Below are 21,094 nucleotides of genomic sequence, written 5' to 3'. Positions count from 1 at the left end.
ATATATATATATATATATCTGAAGTAACACTTCCCAAGCAGACTCTGAACCTGACTCATTTCAGGCAAAATCTGACTCTTTCCTCAAAATTTTCACTTTATAGGCCAACATTTCACATAGAAGTGGGAATTCTAAAAAGTAGATTTCATACTCTACCTTAGGGTGCTTGTAGTTTAATAGAGTAAAAACTGGAAAAGCCCATGTGACTTCACAGTCTTGTGTAGTAATGCTTGATCTACACATACTGTAAGGAAGGTTGCAGCCGTACATAATAGATGGCAATGGCCGTACATAATCCCCAATAGATGGCAATGGCCGCACAAAGCAATACGGTGCTGCACCTGCTCTGTATACGGGGAAAAAATAGGACATGTCTTTTCCTGTAGCATGGCCTGTACGCCGTGCATTTCGATGGAGAAGGGAGGGGTCACCCCTCTATGGGGTCACCATGGTGCCGGACACATGCCCGCCTGACTGTAGCTTTGCGGGCATACGTTTGTGTAAGTCTTAAGAAGTTGGTGTTTACTTTGGCTGCTGAGATCTTTGTTATATTTCTCAGCAAGTTAATGAGGAGTCCCAGCTTAGTGGCACTTCTGCATAGGCAACCAAGTAATAAGGTCCTGCTGTGCAACCCCGAGCAGATATTTTAGGCTGAGGCTACCTACGGTTTGGGCCATAAACGATGGACACAGTGAACATACCTTCCGTTGTCTGTATTTTTTATTACCTATCTCTAGGATAAGTCATCGATATCATTTAGGTCACTTTATGCAAATCAATCCTAGAACTTCAGCATTTACGTAAATTTTTCTTTGAAAGTTTCAAACCATCTGATTTCTGCATAGCACAATAGACCATCAATAAGGATGCAAAACACCAGGTTCTGGTTACCGATCGTGTGCATTTCCATGGAAACACGTATGTGATCGGCCCGGACCCCAGGAATTTCATTGTGTTTGTAAGCGCAATGCAAACGCCATGTGGGGCCGCACCCTGAGTCAGAGTTCTGTTCCAGTTCTTTCCAATGTAGAGAAGGATAGCACCCGTGCGAGAAAATTGTTTGTGTGCAACTGACCTTATCCCCTCTCCGATTACTCGCCACATATACCTGTGCCAATAAGTATGGCAGAAACCCAAGACTCAGCTTCATTTATCTGCCATAAGTTCCAAAATACTGTTTTTTTTCTCTTTTGAACATATCTGAAGGTAACATTCCTTTTGGTCATCTGTTAAGTTTTATATCTGGTAAATAAAACCTCTTTATGCAGATCCCCCAATTTTTCCCAGGAATTTGGTCTTTCAACGAGGTTCACTACTCATAGGGAGGCATTTTCCATATAAAGAGTCTTCCGGAGAGGTTGTACTTGTAGAGAGCAAGGCATAGGAGTTATTCCTGTATTTTTGTGATTATTGAAGCACTTGGCAAGGAATTTTGATCTCTTTCATCTTCACCAGCTGTCAGCGTATGATGGCATCATTTTTTGGAACAGTCGGTAGTGTTCTTGTGCTTGGCAGGCCCAGGTTGCTGATCCGACACCTTTATTTGCTGATATAGCATCTTCTGAAATTAAGCAACAGGGAGTAAGATTCGGAATCTATAATGCTACATGATCATGTACACACGATGTGAACACATGACTGGTATAAAAAACTATACCAAAATTAAATGATGAAAAAAAGTGTTCATGAACTACAAAACGTCAACACTAGCCAACAATGGCTTTTAGTGCATTGATCACATTAAAACAAATCTGCATTGTAAACTTTTTTAAAATATGCATCCCATTAAAGTGATCTGGGATAGACCGCACAGTGTTGCAGAATACATTAATTTAAAAGATCAAGGATGGTAAGGATTGTCTTGCACACTGACACACAGGTATGTGCCCCCTCTGGCAGGATGGATCCACTTTTCTTTAGCTTCGTATGCACCTCTTTTGAAGAATAAAAGTTTTTTTTAACTATGCAAATGAGCCTTAGGGGCTCCAGGCTCTATTAAACCTATGGAGCAGAAGCCCCTCAGACTCATTTGCATAATTTTTTAATCCATTTTTTTGTGTAAAAAGCAGGGAATAAGAAGCTAAAAGAAGAGCAGATCTTGCAAGAGTGGCACATACCTGAATGTCGGTGTGCTTGGTTTACAATACTTCATTCTGGTGGTAGATGCCCTTTAAGCCAGTATACTGGTCAATATACTCTATGCTGACTACTGGGTAAGGAAAATGCAAATAAGTTTTCAGAGTGGGAAAAGGCAGCTACCTCTACATCAATGTCTTGACTTACAGGACGCCTAGTGACATAATGTGCCAAGCCAGTACATATCTTCCAAAAGTAATAGACACCCAACCATAGACTAGGCTATTTCAATGTCATTGATTCTTGTCAGTAGTACAGTACAGCATGACCCTTTACACTCCATACACCTGAAAAGGCAGTCTCCATAGGGAGAATGAATCCCTTCCTGATCTACGTCTATGGCCTCTTAGCTAGCTAAACCATCTCATTAAAGTGAAAAGATGCAATGACATAGAAACAGCTGTATGGAAAAGCCTTTCTGGTTTGGCTATTATCCCACAATATGTCACTAGGCTTCTAGTAAGTCTGATTTTATTTCAAACCTTATTGATTTTAACTCATCCATCCTGGTAACATATTGCTTACTCAGAATCCCCAACATAGCATGCATGGTTTTTAAGGCCCCTTTCACATAAATACATAAAAACGGACGTTTGCTACAGTTTTTTTTCCAGGTAGCATATGGCCACATTCATTTCAATGGGCAATACGTCCATCCATTTACATAACTGTATTGTCCACCATTCCGTACCGTAACATGAGCCAGGCGAAAAATAATTCTAGAACATGTCCTATTTTCTCCAGTATTTCCGTTCCATATGCCGCGTACAAGTCTATTGGAATGTTTAAAATATGTGTTGCATATGTGCTGGATATGGTTGTGCACCGTATCTGCGTCATATGCAACCTGTACCGCACTGCTGTGCTGGATATGGTTGTGCACCGTATCTGCGTCATATGCAACCTCTACCGCACCGCTGTGATATGGGTTGTATACATCCCCCATGCATTTCCATAGGCAATAGGACCTTCCATTTTGACAGCAAACAGCCCAGCTCCACCCAGCTGACAGTAGAGAAATGAAAATAATTATGTTAATTTCTCTGGAATGGTGAGAGCTACAAAGAAAGTTTAAACTGCGCCATAATCATTAGATTGACACCTATTAATTGATGCAAAGAATGTCAGTTGTTGGGGTTGTGAAAGATGCTCTTTAGCATGTATCTATCCAAAATTATAAATAGAAAATGTAATAAATGTAACATATATAGAACATAGATAATAAAATAACAACATTTCAATCCATATACAGGCCTCTAAAGTTTAGAGGAAAGTTTTGGTGGTAAAATACTTTGTTGCCTGTACTACTTATATCGATTGCAAAATTGTTTGCACAGAGTTTTACACGTCCGATCCATTGGATATGTCTTTGACCATAGTCTAGAGCAGTGGTGGCGAACCTATGGCACGGGTGCCAGAGGTGGCACTCAGAGCCCTTTCTGTGGGCACTCAGGCCATCACCAGAGATGACTCCAGGTATCTTCCTGCAGTCCCAGACAGCCAAGGACTTGCTGTGAACAGAGCTATTTTAAAGTGACAACACTACTCCAGGGAGTGGGAAGGTGTGGACAAATCTGGGTGATCATTGTAGCTCCGGCCCTGACAATTCTTCCTGTTTATGGGACCTTGGAGAGAAGCTACAATGATCATCCAAATTTCTTTTATTTTCTGCTTTATTGGTGTCCTCAGGGAGCTGGTATCAATGAAAGCTGTAACAGATCAGGGAGTATAAATTTCTGTGTTGGCGATAAATAAGTAGGTCTTGGTTGTAGTTTGGGCACTCGGTCACTAAAAGGTTTGCTGGTCTAGAGGAAGTCATGCTTTCAGTAGTTGTGAGGCCAAGACTTTGACACTTTCATCAGGTAAATGTTTCAGGGAGGATTAACTTGGCTGTGAGTTGTACATTGCAATGTGACCTTTCTACCAGTGATCGTTCACCTTTACGAGGCATCCATTGGGTGATTAGCTAAGACTCATGGACTTTGGAGAAATCTCCCATTGCAATCTCTGAGGAGAACACACAAGTGATTGTTTCCTCTCGAGGACAGACTGACTTATTTTGCATAGTTTTGACTGAATTACCTTATCCCGTTCTCTTCTTGGTTCTTCACTAAAGATATTGAATTATTTATCAGGTTTATAAAGCTTATGTCATGAAAAGTCAAATGGCTACAAATTGTCTGATAAAAGAGAAATACCGTATATTCTTGTGTATAAGCAGAGTTTTTAAGCACCAAAAAATGTGCTGAAAAACCCCACCTCGGCTTATACCTTCATCGGAAGGTGAGTATAGTAGTTTATTTTTCTCATACACCCAAGGGCTGCAGAGCATCTCATCAATAGGGGGCGGCTGGCTGCAGGGCATTTTTTTTTTTTGTGCTACATTTATGTCCCAATAATGTGATATAATTTGCTTTAGTTTTTACAAACTATTTGCATTATATGAAAAAATATATGTGTTGTATTCAAAAATATTCTTAAAAAGGAAAATTTCTGTAAAATGCATGTTACATTTTTATTTTTTTTGGTGCATACCATTGTGAACCTTATTCACCTGTATTTTGTACTGGACATGTTGTTGCAGTTTTTGTTGGTGTAGAATCCCTGTTTAAATTTTGCACCAATCTACACCATATCTGAACATAGATTAAAAGAGGACCTGTCACCCCCAGCCCCACCCCCACTCCCCGATAAAGACCCCCACCAAATATGTCCCCCATAATCCTCCAGCCATATTCTAGCAATGAATTTTTTTTAAAATTTAGGTTGGCAAGTTAGTTTTAATCGATCTGACCTCTTACCAAATAAGAGGTCGGATCTTCGTATCCTGTCCCCTGGCTGCCAGCTGAATATATATAACATTCGGCCGGCGCTGTGAATAAGCACAGTGCCGGCTGAATGTCATATATATTCGGCCGACGCAACGAATAAGCCCCTCTACGGCCGTATCGCGGAGAGTCAGCAGCAATTGCGCAATATATGCACTGCTGCCGGCTATTCTTACAGGTCCCCGCTGACAGGAGCGGGGAGGGGTTGTATAGGCCAGCCCCCTCATGAATACGGCCAACTGCCAGCGGATAGGATACGCGGATCCGACCTCTTATTTGGTAAGAGGTCGGATCGATTAAAACTAACTTGCCAACCTAAATTTAAAAAAAAATGTCATTGCAAGAATAGGGCTGGGGGAGGATTATAGGAGACATATTTGGTGGGGGTCTATTAAGGGGGGGTGACAGGTCCTCTTTAAAGGAAATCTACCATTTGCTTTTATTCATTGTGAACCAAACATACCTTGAGAATGCTGTAGCTACATTGATGCAGAAACATATCTTGTTTAATCCCTATTCCGAGGGGTTTTGCTGAAAAAACAATTAATATTATATAAAATTATGAAACTAAGGCTCTGCTGCTCCTGTGGCTGTCAAACAGGGCCCTGGGTGTTCTCCTTTTACCCTTGGACAGGCAGAAGTAATCAATCGGTGCACCCCTAGCTGCTGTGTATGAGTCATCTAGTTTAAGGTTGATTAGTCCTGCCTTTACAGTGCAGGCAGCTTGGGGGAAGTAAAAGTAATGTGCTTATGTACAGCAACCAACCTGCAATGAGCCAGGGCACCCAGCTTTCCCAAGTTCCTAAATAACATTGCAGCATAATGATCTGCAGGATACAGCGCTGCATAATTTGTGTGCGCTATATAAATAAAGGAATTATTATTATTATTACTGGGAAAGCTGAATTATGTCACAGGCTCTTGGGAAGGCTTATGGAGGGTGGGATGAGGCAGTATTATGCATGCTAGAGGAGTGCATAATTAAGGTAAGAGCCTCATTATCATAATTTTATAATAGCTTTTTTGAGTAAAACAACTTGGATCAGGAATTAAACAAGATATGTTTCTGCATCAGTGTAGCTAAAACATTCTCAAGTTATGTCTGGTTCACATTGCATAAAAACAAATGGTAGATTTTCTTTAAAGTGTACACAAGCTCTCATCTCTAGTGTGTGTCTCTAGCTGGTGGGGGAGATCTAGCTGCTGTGATTCACAGCCCCCTTGTCAGGATCAGGGGTAGTGGACCCACTGTACCCCTGCAAGAGATGACCTAACCCGACAACTGGGAGCGGAGTTTAGGTGGTGCCCGGTTTCCACCAGAACCCGCCGCAAAGTGGGTTGGACTTGCTGTGGTGGGATGCCACCAGGTCGCTCCACAGGAATGAATTTGCTCACGGTCGTGAGGCAGAATCGTGGTTGGGAACAGGCAGGAAGTCAATAGGCAGCACAGGATCAAGTCAATGGCAGAGCAGAAGGTCAGGGCTGGCAGCAAAGGAGCGTAGTCCGGAACATAACCGGGGTCACAACAGGAATTCACAATATCAGCGTATAGCATAGGAACAAGCTTTCTCTAAGGCACTAGGTGCTAAGATCCGTCAGGGGGCAGAGGAAGAGGCAGTCCATTCAGGACACATTCAGGGCAACTGATACTGGTTTATTGTAACACGTTGCTGCATTGAACATGAAAACTCCTTTCATGTGGCCAAGGAAATAAAAAGATCATGGACCATGAAAAAAGTTTTAAAAGTTGCAATTGTTACGTTGGAAAGTCCAGTATAAAAAAATTATAAAATTTTGTTAACATTTTCAATATTATAGTTTAAATACTGTAAAATAAAAGAAGGATATCGGGAATAGAAAAGTAAATATAGTGAGCTCTGGCGGATGGTGACATAAACAATCTGTCATGTAGCCTGAAAGTTTCAGAATATGATTGCAGGTTTACAATAGTGTTACCTTTGTAGCATGCTACTGTCGGTTTAATATTAGCAAAATGTAGGTAATAAAGGCAACCTAAATGTATGTATCCAAACAAGTGGTTATCCATTTGTGTCATTCCCAATCCATATGCCTTACAAGATAATCTGGTTGTCATCAAGATTTGCTTCACTGCTCAAACCCTTCTCTACTAACCAGAGCAGATGGCCACCGCAACAGCATCTACCAGTATGTATTTAAAAGTCACTACAGGGAAAACGGATAGCCAACAATGCAAAAATGTTTATTGTAGGGTCATGAAAATCGTTCTTGAAAATAATAATAATTCTTTATTTTATATAGTGCCTACAGATTATGCAATGCTGCACAAACCATGACAAATCGGTTCCCTGTCCCCATGGGGCTCACAACCTAAACAACCTACAAGTATGTTTTGGAGTGTGGGAGGAAACCGGAGTACCTGGAGGAAACCCATGCAAAAATAGAGAACATACAAACGCTTTGCAGATGTTGACCTTGGTGGGACTTGAACCAAGGACTCCAGCGCTGCAAGGCATAAGTGCTACCCACTCAGCCACAGTGCTGCCCAGTCTTGGTGAAATAGACACTAAAATGCCAACTAGCTGATGCCATACAGGTGTTGCTTATAGCTGCTATCACCATTTACACATTTCATTTTTAGAGGTTTTTAGACAATGGTAGTAATAGTCAGTAATGATCTGATTATGTTTGATTGAAAATAAACCTGCAAAATTGTAAAATGTGCTACGTGACTATGATAAACATAGGAAATAGGCCTCTTTAAGCAGGGCTGTGGGGTCAGTAACCCAAACTTCAGACTCCACGTAGAGTCTCCATCTCAACAGTCTTGTTTACCTGGTCACTCTGGTGCTGAAATAAATTTGGGCATTCTTTCCCAGTACCTTATTCCTCTGATCTGTAGAAGAGGAGACTCACTATTGAGCATGTACATAAAGTTTAGCACATATTCATCTCAACTAAAATCCTAGAGCAGTGATGGCGAATCTTTTGGAGATAGAGTGCCCAAACTGCAACCAAAACCCACTTATATGTTGCAAAGTGCCAACATGACATTTTAACCAGTTCGCGACCGCCCGCCATGTATTCACTGCATTTGGAATTTTTTTCCTGCTTCCGAGTACATGGTATGGAATATTTAATACCATCACTATGAAGTGCAATTTGTTACGCAGAAAACAAGCCGTCACACAGCTCTTTACGTGTAAAAATAAAAAAGTTATAGATTTTTGAAGGTGGAGAGTGAAAAATGGACATGAAAAAACAGGAAAGGGCCTGTCCTTAATCGGTTAAGCAGTAACTTATTGATCCCTGCTGTGTCACACGTTTCAATCGTATTGGCGTTCTGAGTTCACCAATACAATAGCAAGATCATTGAAAAATTTGGATTGTAGCTTCCCTCCAGAGTCCACTGAAAAGTTAGAATCAGGGTTCCCACAGCAAGAGCTCCACCACTAATCTATCACTATGCATACCTTCTCGCTCCTCCTGTATCCCTGGCAGCCAAGGATGTTGCTATAAAATGGCGCTGAGCATGGCGCATCCTGGCCTGTATTGGATCACAAGAGAAAGCCTTGAGTCCTGTCTGGCAAAATCTGTGTTGGGGTGAAAGCTTGGGTGCCCACAGAAAGGGCTCCGAGTGCCACGCCTGGCACCCGTGCCATAGGTTCGCCACCACTGTCCTAGAGCCTTGCACAACTCACGCAGGCAGGGCCTGTCAACCCATGTGTTGTGGTTTGCACCTTGATGACAGCCAGAGTACAATAAACGCTTCCATAACAGCCAGAAGGCTGGGTAGCAGTATGTCCAGCTAAAAAGTCCTTTATGTTTTCGGGTCTTCTCCTGCCATTCAATTCTGAGCAGAGCCGCCTAGGAGATCAGGAGAGAACCCAAGACTTGGCAGCTATATGGCACTGCTTCCAGTTCCTCTACCTTTCCCGATGCAGCTCCGCTCTTGGTCCTTGATGCCGGCACATACAACCAGCGCTAGAGTCAGAGCAGAGCAACACATTAAGGAGGGAACATACTGCAGTGTGGCGCACAGAGTATTAATTTTATACTATGGGGGCTCCAGTATGATTTTCTGCTATGGGGTCTCCAGTATCCATAGTTTTATGCTCTGGGGGGTCTCCATTATTAGCAGTTTTATATTCTGGGGTCTCCAGTATTATTATATACTATGTGGTCTCCATTATTTGTCTGCTCTAAGGGTCTCCAGTATTAGTAGTTTTATGCTCTGGGGGTCTACAGTACTATTATTATCTGCTATGGGGTGTCCACTATTATTTTCTGCTCTGAATGCAGTATTTGGTTTCTGGGGTGGTATTTATTGCTGTTCTCTGAGTTGTTGGTTCATCTAGGGTGATGGTTACTGATGTGGCAGTTGAGCAGTATGACAATAAAGCCCTTGGACGAAGCAATGTTGTTCACATGTTGCTCACCCTCGCCTAGATCCTTAGATTAGACTACAGTAGACATTTAAGGAAATGACAGAATTTTTGTAATTGAATATATGTCTGTGGAGTCTGTCTATTTTATCATGACTCCGACTCCACCAAAATGGTTATAAGTTTTAAGTTCAATCCTATGCAGATACACAAATGGACTACTGTCTAGAGCTCTGGTGAACTGCACTGGAGCTACAATGTAGCAAAACATATAAGAACACCGACTATTTATTATTGTTGTAATGCTACTTGGTTTATTATACATTTTTGCTACCTTTGAGCCAAAGCCTTCTGTAAACTTTGAGAAAAGTTTATGAAATGTTATTTCATCTATTTCAGTGATTTTATAACATTTACAATAGTGAGTAGGGTCTTGTTGCAGTGAATAAATGGCTTGTCGCTTTACCGAATTTGCCCTGGAAGCTGCCATTTAATTCTTCTCCTATTCATGCTTCATTAAGGCTCAGGCATTTCATTACAGAGAGTGTGTCAGGACCTGCCAGAGAGGTTGCTGGGAGACCTCTTACAGCCGTTACTATGAGCTCATGCAGGCTTCCCAGCCAGTGTATGGCTTGACAATGACTCAGTGACTGATGGTGACGATAGTGACTCTGATAATGTGTGTAAGAGAAAAGTATCAGCGTTTCACACGTTCTACCATTTTGCTGAAATCCTCTTAAAGGGGCGCTTCTGCCTAGATTCTTGTGTTTTGAAGCCTCAATAAAACGAGAATGCAGTATTCATGTCACATCAATGGAAAGCATTGTAGGACGTTAGGAGAGAAATACAATACTTCTCCGGGTTTCACACTGCTCAGCCGGTCTGCAAAGTAAATCAGCAACTTAGAGACACTGCATTTTTCTCAGCATTTATTCCCATATAGTCAGGCCGAGGAAAATCTACTTATACGCTATGTAGATGATATTATAAAAGTCATATCAGAGAACACCTTCATAGATGTTTACTGTATACACTGCGGTCCCCTGCCAGACTGTTGTGTCTGGTATTATTGTCATAATAAACTAGAATTACTTTTTAACTCTTTAGCTCTCTATTTAGGCTCAGTTCACACTTGTGTTCCGAGGTCACATTACAATCTCTGCTTTAGGAGAGTGTAACAGAAATTAAAAACAGAAAGGGAACAGAAAGACTTTCATTCCCCCACTGACTTTAGTGTACGGACGGTTATCTTCTGTTACCCTTCCTCAGTAAAAAGATGAATGTCACACAATTTGCTATTTGATAACAGATGGAACCTGCCAAAGCCTTATTTGTGCTTTACCACCTTTATTATTTAGGTATTAGTTGGTGAAATAAGGAAAAAATATAAAAGAATATCCTCAGAATAATCTTCTAATCTAATCTTTTTGCTAATCTTGGAAAAGACAACCTTTGCCAATGAAGGAAATTTTAGGAAAAATGATTTCTTCTCAACTCAGCATAAATCCTTGGATTCACCATGACAATCTCTTCTGAGCCCCATAATTTCACTTCTCTTACAGTAAAGAATCCCATTCTATGTTAATGTGGAAGTGTCCTTCTATACCTAGAGCAGTGGGGGCGAACCTATGGCACGGGTGGCACTCAGAGCCCTTTCTGTGGGCACCCAGACCTCCACCCTAGCACAGAGTTTGCCAGGAGGAGTCAAAGCTATCTTCTGCGGTCCAAGACAGCCCAGGACGTACCATGTTTAGTGCTATTTTAAAGCAACACATCCTTGGCTGCCAAGACAACAGGAGGAGCGAGAAGGTTTGATCAGAGATGGATTATCTTTGGAGATCCTGCTCTGGGTTCCCTGATTCTTCCTCTTCAGGGAACCCTGGATGGGAAGATACAATCCAAATTTCTCCATTTCTTTCTATTGTATTGATGTCCTCGGGACGGCAATACGATTAAAACCTATGATACAGCAGGGTCCAATAATTACTGCTTAAATTGTTGGTACTTTGCAACATATAAGTAGGTTTTAGTTGTAGTTTGGGAACTTTGTCTCTAAAAGGTTCACCATCACTGAGCTAGAGAATACCCACTTTAACAGTTACAGTCAAGAGTAGAAGTGGATCATAAAAGAGATTCCTGTGCTGACATGTAATATTCTAGTTCATGTTCTTGTCATGCCTTTAGAAAGGCCTTTTTTGTTCAAATGCTTCTATTAAATATTTTTTGTTTAAAACAAAACAAGTGAGAAAGAAAGAAGGGATGACAAAAATCATATACATCAAGGAGCGGACATTCAGTTTAGATGTAGATAATTCCATATAATACAGCAGTCCTAAATAAACAGTCAATATCCACACAGCTACAGCAGAGAATCACCATGCAGACCCCCTTCCAAATTCCAGGTAGTTGGTATAGGAAAGAAAATTCAGGCTACGAATTGATGCACTACCAATCAAGGTTGAGTTAATTAAATTAAAAATGGTTTATTTTTTGTGGTCTATGCTTTTCTGGATCAAACTACTCTCTTCCTCAGTAGTAGGAAGCTACTCAATGTTCCACATATCTGCCTAGTCCCACCCGGAGGAGAAAATTAAACTCTGTTACAACATGGATCGCGGAGCTCCGCTTTTCTCAGACGCACTCCGCACACCCATATTCCAGGTAGTCGCAGATTCAAGGATCCCCACATCCCTAAAAACTGTTGTACAGTGCTCTCACTTGGTAAGTATGCCTCATCCCAATCCAAGTGGAATATAAACTACAGCTTCTCCAAGAACAGCTATTTTTGTAGTGGGTGGGTAGTCCTGATCCAGAATCGTAGGATTACCTTAATTACTGTCTCCACCACCCAAACAAAAACGGCCCACTCTGGGTTGAAAAATACACAATTATTGAGGTTCATACAAGCTATATTGCTCGGTTGAAGCCTTTTATTATGAGGCAACAAAAGTTATGTCACATTCAAGTCTTGTTGTGTAGAATTTTGCTTTGACTGCATGGTTATTGGGTTTATTGTATCTGAATTTTTGGAAGGAATACATGGATAATGCAGAGTATAGGAGAGTCTTCTACTATAATAACAGCTTTGTGACTTAATTATTGGTTACTTCTGTTTAAATCATTAATGGTCAAGTCATTATAGAGAACAAAGTAGACCAGTTTACCTGCCGGCCTAGTCTTCTAGGTAGATGTCATCAAGCATTATAGGAAACAGGGCTACTGACTGCTACTGATACATACACAACAGAAGCCATTATCTCGTGCCTGATAGACCTACTAATTAAACTGTTCATTGAGAAAAAGGATTTCAGCTAATGTTCTTGAGGGAGAGGGAATTGTTTCAGGCAATGTAAAAGGATTTCAAACTTACCAGAAAATTAGAAGACTCAATTAGTTAATGGATGAAGTAATTGATGCATACTACTGAGACCTGTGATTGGTTGATGGGCCCTTCCTGTGTGTCAAAATAAGAGTGGTGCTCATGTTATTATTTATTCATTTGACTACTGATATTAATCAGTTGACAGCTGGTCTGGATCCAAAAATGGATAGCTTTGTCCCTAAGCCATTTTATTGATAATGATGGCCTATCTTCTGCTGATGAGTACCACTCATTTCCTTTCTTGCCTATGCTAATGTTATCATTTGATCCTACTGATGTCAGGATAATATTACAAAGTAATGTTGGTAGGAACAGCCAATAACAGATGCACATACATTTATCATAAATATTATAAAATCAAAATAATATATGGAGCATATTGGAACAGTATAGCAACAATATCTTATGGGACTTTTAAGGAGATAAACAAGTTGAAGGGTGTACTTTGGATATAATAAATTGACTTTTCCAATTTATTGGCACAGTATTCGGGCTGTTTTCCAATGCTTAATGTGCTGTGTTAACTAGGCAATCATTGCTTCCCTTATCTTGACATAGGGAAAGTGCTTGTAGCTTAGGCAGCCAGTGTACATAATAACATGGCCGCGGTTTATTGGCTCAGAGGAATCCAACAGGTTGCACTGGTTTCCTAGAAACGTAGAGGATGAAAATGTAAACAAGTGAATTAGCTAAATTCTTGGAATTTCTCTTTACCCCAAGAGGAGACAGAAGCAAACGGGTTATGACTGATGCAATGCACTTGTTTTTCTAGACCAGCATCATTCTCGCATCATGCGACTCTAAATATGTTCTTTAAAATGAGACTATCAACACCTCCACCAATTTCTACCCAATTACATTACTATGCAAAGCCCCCTATACTTTTATTACTGGGACTTGCTAGCTCAATTTATTGAAAAGGTAGTTATATATGTAGGAAGTTGGTTCACCGCTCATGATCATTAAGCATGCAATAGTAAGGACACGGTGCGCGGCATTTGCATCAGGGAAGCAACAATGTCAGAGTTGGGGGAGGAGTTTGTGGGGTGTAGGCAGGGTCGGACTGGGGTGCCTGGGGCCCACCAGAGAAATTGATTCTGGGGGCCCACCATGCCGCTACCTAGAAATATTCCCTAATTCACAGTGTTTCATCACTATTTCATCATTGGTGATTTTATACCAGGGCAAAAATATTAGGGATGTAAGCGTCAGTGCGTGGCACTAACTTACCAATAAGAATAACGAACAATAACCCTTCATCTCCTGCGTATTCTCACTGCACCACATAAAGAAGACTAGCAACTGACATTATCGAAATCGTCTAGATAGTCAGTAATTACAGTTACCAGACTCAGAAGTGGGATTCAGTACCTCACATGTCACACGTCTTCTCCTTTGGGTGCTGAACTGCACAACGACTTCTCCTTGTTTTTACTCATCACTGGAGAATTTTCCTCCAGATATCTTCATCTGTGTGTGGCACATCTCCACACTGTGCAACTAAAAATATCACCGTCACTACAGCACAATGTCACCTGGATAACAATATAAAATATATCCTAAATAATATTTACCCATCACAACTGACCAAATTGTGCCCCCCACAAATATCAAATATACCCCCATAACAAAACCATATTGCGCCCTCTCCAGAAATCAAATATTACATTGTGACTTTTCAGTATATTACAATATACACTATAGCCATTATACACCTAATAATTTAAATTGGACATCATTCATTCCCATAAGTTATTACATTATACAGCATATAATTTCTGATTAATCATTTTAACTATAAAGTCTTACAGTGCTCCTACTTATTATGTTTTATATAATGCTCTCCCTAGTTATTCCTCTTATATTTAGTGCCCCTCTTATCAAATATTTTATATAAAGGTTTTAATAAATTTTATACTCCTTTTGTGTATATATGGGTAGAGAACAGTACTACTACTCCTATCCTGTATATATGAGCACAGCACAATACTACTACTCCTATCCTGTATATATGAGCACAGCACAATACTACTACTCCTATCCTGTATATATGGTCACAGTACTACTACTCCTATCCTGTATATATGAGCACAGCACAATACTACTACTCATATCCTGTATATATGAGCACAGCACAGTACTACTACTCCTCTCCTGTATATATGGGCATAGCAAAGTACTACTACTCCTATCCTGTATATATGGTCACATCACAGTACTATTACTCCTATCCTGTATATATGGGCACAGCACAGTACTACTACTCCTATCCTGTATATATGGGTACAGCACAGTACTACTACTCCTCTACTGTATATATGGGCATAGCAAAGTACTACTACTCCTATCCTGTATATATGGGCACATCACAGTACTATTACTCCTATCCTGTATATATGGGCACAGCACAGTACTACTACTCCTATCCTGTATATATGGGTACAGCACAGTACTACTACTCCTATCCTGTATATATGGGTAGAGAACAGTACTACTACTCCTATCCTGTATATATGAGCACAGCACAATACTACTACTCCTATCCTGTATATATGAGCACAGCACAGTACTACTACTCCTATCCTGTATATATGGGCACAGCACAGTACTACTACTCCTCTCCTGTATATATGGGCATAGCAAAGTACTACTACTCCTATCCTGTATATATGGGCACATCACAGTACTACTACTCCTATCCTGTATATATGGTCACAGCACAGTACTACTACTCCTATCCTGTATATATGGGTACAGCACAGTACTACTACTCCTATCCTGTATATATGGGTACAGCACAGTACTACTACTCCTATCCTGTATATATGGGTACAGCACAGTACTACTACTCCTATCCTGTATATATAGGCACAGCACAGTACTACTACTCCTATCCTGTATATATGGGCACAGCACAGTACTACTACTCTTATCCTGTATATATGGGTACAGCACAGTACTACTACTCCTATTCTGTATATATGGGCACAGCACAGTACTACTACTCCTATCCTGTATATATGGGTACAGCACAGTACTACTACTCCTATCTGTATATATGGGCACAGCACAGTACTGCTACTCCTATCCTGTATAGATGGGCACATCACAGTACTACTACTCCTATCCTGTACTATACTTTACATATATATTCCTTTAATGACCCCTTATTGTAAACAGTCCTGTAATGGCTTCTCTTATAATGTAAAGTACTGCAATGCCACCCCCATCTCCTTAATATTTAGTCCTGTAGTGACCCTTTACTATTCTATATACAATCCTACTGTACAATGGGCCCCCTTATTATAGATATTCAGTTTAGTAGTGACCCCCTTCTAATTTTTAGTCCTCACATACACTGCTCCACCGGAGTGTGAATAGTTAAAATAAAATAATAAACCTCACTCACCTGTAGCAGTGCTCCCGCGTCCTCCGCTTTTCTTCTCTCCTCTGGACTGGGACTGACAGGATCTAGACGCCGTGCGGCAGCGCGAGTGCATCACCCCGCTGCCGCGCACCAGGGGTCAGGGTGCAACGTGCGCTGGGAAAAGTTCCCGGCTGCATGCACAGCCTGTGCTCAGCGGTCGCCGGTCAAAGTAAATGGCATCACCATTGACCGCTGAGTTGCATCAGTGATGGTACTCGAGCGGCCGCATATGGCCGCATCGAGTACCAATGCTGTCACTGGCAGGGGCCTCAGGTGGGGATGGAGGCCCCTGCCGTAGCAGTGGTATCGGGGGCCCACCGGAGGATTCACCGGTCCTCCGGTGCCCCAGTCCGAGCCTGGGTGTAGGTATCAAAAATCTTCTATGATGTTAAATCATTTTGTGTGAAACCTACAAAAGTGCTTAAAGGACATCTACCACCAGGATCAAGGATTATGAACCAGGTACACTGACATACTGGTGTGTGCCCCCTCTGGTAGGATCTGCTCTTCTTTTAGCTTCTTAAGCTCTTGTTTTTAAGAATTATGCAAATGAGCCTCCATTAACATCTATGGAGCGTGTGGCCTCTCAGAATGGCAGGAGTCTGGATTCAGTCTCTAGTAGGGTTTCAAGTGAGTCCATTTAATGAGCCATAAACCCAGGTGCAATGAGGCCTTGTGTTAGTGACTGGAAGGTCATCATCAGCTTGTACTCCCAGGTTTTCTTTGCTCTGTTATTCTTAAAGTCACCTTTCAGTATAAAGACCTTTCATTCAAATTTTCGGCACTAGGAGTAAGTAAGTAAGCAAGTAAGTAAGTAAGCAGCTCCTAGTGCTTGAACAAACGCCGCAGTGTTAGAGTGATAGCGTTACCGGAAACCTCCGGTAACTCTATCAAACACTGCGGCGGGGTACAATGTAATCATCGGACGACGTATTCAGGAGTGGGCAGTCCGAGGCGCTGCCTCTTCCCCCGCCCCGCTCGCTCCATAGGCCGGCAGTGACTGCCGCGCGCCAGGTGGCAGTCACCGCCCCTAGCCACGCCCCCAACCCCGCCCCCTCATGAATACATCGGACCGCTTTGCGAGCTGTCCGACAATTACATTGCACCCCGCCGCAGTGTTAGATAGCGTTACCGGATGTTTCCGGTAACACTATCACTGTAACACTGCGGCGTTTGATCAAGCACTAGGAGCTTACTTTAGGTCCTCTTTAAATATTTCTCACTGTGGCCTGGTCTAGAAAAGTGTTTTCCCACTTATCCATCTTCTTGCTCATGGTATGTGTGTGAGAATTCATCCTGCTCTGTAGTTATTGTTGAGTCTCCACGATGTATATATTATTTTTACAACACCTCATGCACATTATCATGTACACAACATTTGGGGATGTACAGGAGAATGTGCCCGGGATTTTCTAGTCCTGCTGTATGTTGAGGATGTGGACTGAGCTTGATGATAGAACATGGGCACAAGCTTGCAATTTTTTGTTATTGCAGGGAAAAGTGCCCATCTGTGTTAGTTGTGAGAGGGAACTTCTGACCAGGAAATTCCTCATATTTGGTGGCTGTTTGTAGGCAAGGAGGTGTAGGTCCGGGAATATATCCTTTAACCCTTTCAGGACCTGGCACTTTTTTGTTTTTTCATTTTCATTTTTCACTCCACATGATCAAAAATCCCTAACGTTTTTATTTTTCCATGTACAGAGCTGTGTGACGGCTTGTTTTCTGCGTAACAAATTACACTTCATAGAGATGGTATTTATTATTCCATGCCGTGTACTGGGAAGCGGTAAAAAAATTCCAAATGCAGTGAAATTGGTAAAAAAATGCATTTGTGAGGTTTTCTTGTGGGCTTGGATCTTACGGATTTCACTGTGCACCCCAAATGACATGTCTACTTTATTCTTTGGGTCGGTACGATTACGGGGATACCAAATTTATATAGGTTTTATAATGTTATCATACATTTAAAAAAATTAAAACCTCCTGTACAAAAAAATTTGGGGGGATTTTGCCATCTTCTGGCGCTAATAACTTTTTTATACTTTGGTGTACAGAGCTGTGGATGGTGTCGTTTTTTGCGGATTTTGATGACAATGTTATCGATTTTAGGACTGTACGACCTTGTGATCACTTTTTATAGAATTTTAAATTTTTTAAAAATTGACAAAAAAGTGCTATTTTCGACTTTGGACGCAATTTTCCGTTACGGGATTAAACGCAGTGAAAAACTTTTATCATTTTTTGATAGATCGGGCATTTTCGGATGCGGCGATACCTAATGTGTTTATGATTTTTACTGTTTATTTATATTTAGATCAGTTCTAGGGAAAGGGGAGTGATTTGAGTTTTTAGGGTTTTTTATTATAGTTCTTTTTTTTTTTAACTTTTTTTTATTTTTATATTTACTATTTTTCAGACTCCCTAGGGTACTTTAACCGGCTATGGAGCGCGTGAGCCCTCTCCATGCACCCGCGGCCGACCCGTGACGCGCTATTACGTCATGGGTCGTGAACGGGTTAACCTTGTCCTCTTTCTGTTGGTATTCCAGAAGGCTGCTCCTTGAAATATTTGTAGCTCTGTGGATCTGTTTAGTAGTGCAGCTACTCCTCCTCTAGTTACGCCATGAACATGTTGGCATACTGTGGTGACATTCTGCTCCCCATGGCTCTTCCCATATGCCCTTACCAAAGAAGAAGTAATTGTGATGTTATACAAATCTGATAAGCTGTAGGACAGGTTCTGTGGCCATGTTGTTCTTCTGGAGAAAGTATTTACAGGCAGCGAAGCCATCTTCATGTGGAGTGTTGGAGTAGAAAGATACAACTTCCAGAGTTGCCAATATCGTGGTTTACCGAGGATGTTGGTGGTGTTGTGGACATAGCTTGGTGTCTCCTTCACCAAAGGTTTTAAAATGTTTCCCACGCAGTTAGACATATTTTCAGTTAGACTTCCAATACCGGAAATAATTGGTCTCCCTGGATTGTCATCTTTGTGTATTTTAGGTAGCAGAGAGAAAGATTTAATGGTCCTTATACTGAAAGGTGATTTTAAGAATAGCAGAGCAAGGAGAACCTGGGGGTTCAAGCTGATGACCTCCAGTCATTGACACAAGGCCTCAATATTGCAGCTTGGTTGGCTCATTACATGGACTCACTTAAGACTAACTCCAGAACCCTGCCATCCTAGGCCACTATGGTATATGATAGCATTATATAAATAAAGATTGTTATTATTTGTTTCCTTGCCTGATGAAGGGGCCCTGAAAGCGTGCAATAAATATACTTTATCTTGTTAGCCAATAAAGGTATCATTCCTTAAGCACGTTTGTAGTTTTTACACAAAAGTATTTACCGTATTTTTCGGACTATAAGGCGCACAAAAAATCCTTTGATTTTCTCAGAAATCAAAGGTGTGCCTTATAGTCAAGTGCGCCTTATATATGAACCGTACTGACAGACAACAGCTGCCTTGAACTGGGCACAGGTCTGCCACCTGCTGGTCATTCATCCTTATTATCCGGTGCGCCTTATCATCCGGTGCACCTTATATATGAACCTAGACGTTTTAGCAGACATTTATTTATGGTGCGTCTTACACTCCGGTGCGCCTTACAGTCCGAAAAATACTGTAATACTTTATAAGATTTTTTATTTTTCCTGGCTAACACGGTACTCCTACACTTTTATCAACATACTATGGGGTGTAGGTACACAGAGAGGGAATAATTGTGTAATACCGAACTGTGGCATTGGGTGCCTTTTAAATTTTGCTATGTTACAGATTATGCATTGATGACTTTTAGGGAATAAGTGTTGGGCTACAGTTGTCAGAGGAACAAAAATATACATGTTGGAAGGAGCTACACTTACAAAATATACCTGCTCCAACTTACAAACAAATTCAACTTAAGAACTGTCACATGTGCTTCTCGCCCCCCGCCAGCGCGTCGCACAAGTAACTTACGCGTACTGTCCGGCCCCGGCTGCTGCTGCTCCGTCCTCTTCAGCCGTGTGCGGGCGTTCCCGACTCCTAGGGCACACGCTGGTTTCTGCAGATTTAAAGGGCCCGCGCGCCACTAAAGCGCTGGCCTTTCTAAGGTAAGCCATATAACCCTGCCTCTTCCTGTTACCCTTGCCGCTGCTACGTCTCCGACTCTGATCCTGTGCTGCCCGTCCTGACCTCCTGCCTGCCCCCGACTACAAGATGGCCTACCGTTTCTGTACCTAGTCCTTGGCTGCCACTGCGGACAAGTCACGCCTGTGGAATGACCTGGTGGTACCACGCCGTAGCAAGTCCAACCCGCTTTGCGGTGGGCTCTGGTGAAAACCGGGTGCCACTTAGACTCCGGTCCCAGGTAGTGGCTTGCGTCATTGTCCGCAGTGGTTCAGAGGATCCACAACCTCTAAGCCTGACAAGAACAAACCTACAGAGCCTTGGATTACGATAAATGTGATAGAGTATGTTAGTTGTGTGACTAGTTACGTATCAAAGTCAATAAAATAATGATTCATGGTTCAGGTATTCTCTAAAGATACAGAACTGTGTAACTTCAAGTAAGATAAGAAGTGAATACAGAAAGAAAGAGAGGTAACGTAGGAAATGACACATTATAAATCCTATAATACTGGGTGTAGTTCTGCTGCTTACATTACATGAGCTTTCCTCTATCCGCTGTACAGTGCTCCTCTAACCACTCAATTTTCATCTAGGCAAAGGACCAGAACCAGTAAAGTAATAAATAAATTATGATTATGTGTAATACAGTAGGACAAACCAGGTGTAAAATTACTGAGCAGTTAATGTGATCACCACTATGTTTGGCTGTATTAGGCTGCATGCTGTGGCTTTGATGTCATGGAGGTGACAAGGCCTATGACCATTAGTGTGGAGCCATCATCAAGATCCAGAGAAGCCTCAGGTATTTGTGCTGAGGGGTCGATTCATGGAGGAGAAAAGG

General features: G+C 41.5%; 1 protein-coding gene and 1 long non-coding RNA gene across 2 annotated transcripts in view; one reads left to right on the top strand and one right to left on the bottom strand.

Annotated features, from left to right (window-relative positions):
* The window catches only part of WWC1 (WW and C2 domain containing 1), a 116,113-nt gene that overhangs the window by 30,416 nt on the left and 64,603 nt on the right, over positions 1 to 21,094 (top strand). The gene's annotated exons all lie outside the window — the stretch shown is intronic.
* Positions 699 to 9,997, bottom strand: LOC140128963 (uncharacterized). The gene is made up of 2 exons (XR_011855214.1): positions 9,795 to 9,997; positions 699 to 1,561 (listed from the first exon to the last, which is right to left on the bottom strand). It is a non-coding gene; the product is annotated as an uncharacterized lncRNA (long non-coding RNA).

Source organism: Engystomops pustulosus, chromosome 4 (genome assembly GCF_040894005.1).
Source record: "Engystomops pustulosus chromosome 4, aEngPut4.maternal, whole genome shotgun sequence".
Classification (NCBI taxonomy): Eukaryota; Metazoa; Chordata; class Amphibia; order Anura; family Leptodactylidae; genus Engystomops; species Engystomops pustulosus.
The sequence above is the reverse complement of the archived record's forward strand: the minus strand, read 5'-3'. Positions and strand labels throughout refer to the sequence as shown.